We start from the raw sequence: 1,623 nt of genomic DNA on the forward strand, positions 1-1,623 counted from the left end.
ATGCTCCAAAGACGATTTGCTATTGACTTAAGCAACAGATGCACAATAGAGTTCAACTTTGCTCTGAAGGAGTGTGCAGGAGACATGAACAAGCTTGTGAACAGACTTAGCTATGCAGCAGACAGTATCATTGCATGTTATACAGGACATTGTGGAGTGCAAATCATACTCCTATGTATGTAAAGGTACTGAGCAAGATCACTGGGGCAAAGATTTTATGCCAGATGAGGAAGCAAAATGCTTGTACATGACAGATGATGATGAGATACTTGTGCGTAATATAATAAACATTCGATTTGGTCGGACAAACAAAAGTGTGAGGCCGTAAACCGAGGCTATCGCAAGTCAGATCCAAAAGAATCTACTCACCCGAGGAACTATTCTGCTCGTACTCATTCAAGTGCACACAGGATTAATCATGGGCCAGGGGAATCTGCACTTCTGAAGTGTGAGGCTCTTGGTGTACCACTTCCACCAAACTCGCGTTCGGTCACCAAGCTGAAAAGACAGAATGAGAAATATGAATATGATAGACAGAGACAAAAGACACCAAAGATGAAAAAAGCTAGAATTGATTCTGCAATCAGGAATTTTAAGACTTATGACTCAATACCAGATGAATGAGCCTGATACATATAAAAAAGGACTAGCTGACTCTGAATCTTGTGAAGTGATGCAAATGAAAACACGAAAGAAAACGTGCAATGAACATGGATATTCAAAAGGAAAATAAGACTTTGTTAGGACTTAAAACTTACATTCTGCAACTAAAAAACACAATCTGGGTAAGTTGAATGATGCTGGCATGCTGGGGGGTCCACATTTTTACAAATTTGTCTACTATTATTAATTTCTGGCAGTTCAAGGGACAAATGTTCAGCGTTAATACATAAACTGTTATGGCAAATGTGCGAAACATGCAAGTGCGGGGGTATATCTAAAAGATCATGCACAAGCATATACATAAATGTGTGAGCTAAATGATATTTAATCCTGCCACCAGGCCATTTAACTTTCAAACGACCATATTTAGGGCCTCTAGTAAAGCCTCTTTCTCTTTGATTAACAGCAAATCTAGTAGACCAAAATTTACAATTTTTGGAATTTTGCTGATTTAGATCAATTTTAGAATTAAGCTTGGCTAATTGCAGAATTTTCCATTGGGGATCCATTTTGGAAATGCCATGTGACTAGTACCTACCCAGGTTATGTAAATTAGTTGCAGCATCTGACATAATTTGCATATTTTTTTTCTAACTTTAAATCGAAAGTAGTGGTACTAGGTCTCAGTATCGTATAGATTTCTCCATTGGCTCCAATGCTAACGGTGCATGTTTCAAAAAATTTTTAAAAATTGAAAAGTTGATTCAAATAAACTTTCATACATATATCATGTTTCAGGAAATGTTCAAATTTGATTTTAACTTAAAAAACCTAGACCAGTCCACGAAGATTGGAAAATCATCTAACCTTGAAGTCAAAAGCACAAGTTTTCTACTTTCACTTTGGTATTGTTGTTGTGCTGCAGTACTCCCTATCAACTGGATATCCTTCCTCTTTCCTGTCTTTGAATCTGTAAATAAAAATCACACATTTTTTCTACTTGGATACATCTTTAAATAT

This window comes from Perna viridis, chromosome 13 (genome assembly GCF_037379345.1).
Source record: "Perna viridis isolate PV_CMFRI_1.1 ecotype Kerala chromosome 13, ASM3737934v1, whole genome shotgun sequence".
Classification (NCBI taxonomy): Eukaryota; Metazoa; Mollusca; class Bivalvia; order Mytilida; family Mytilidae; genus Perna; species Perna viridis.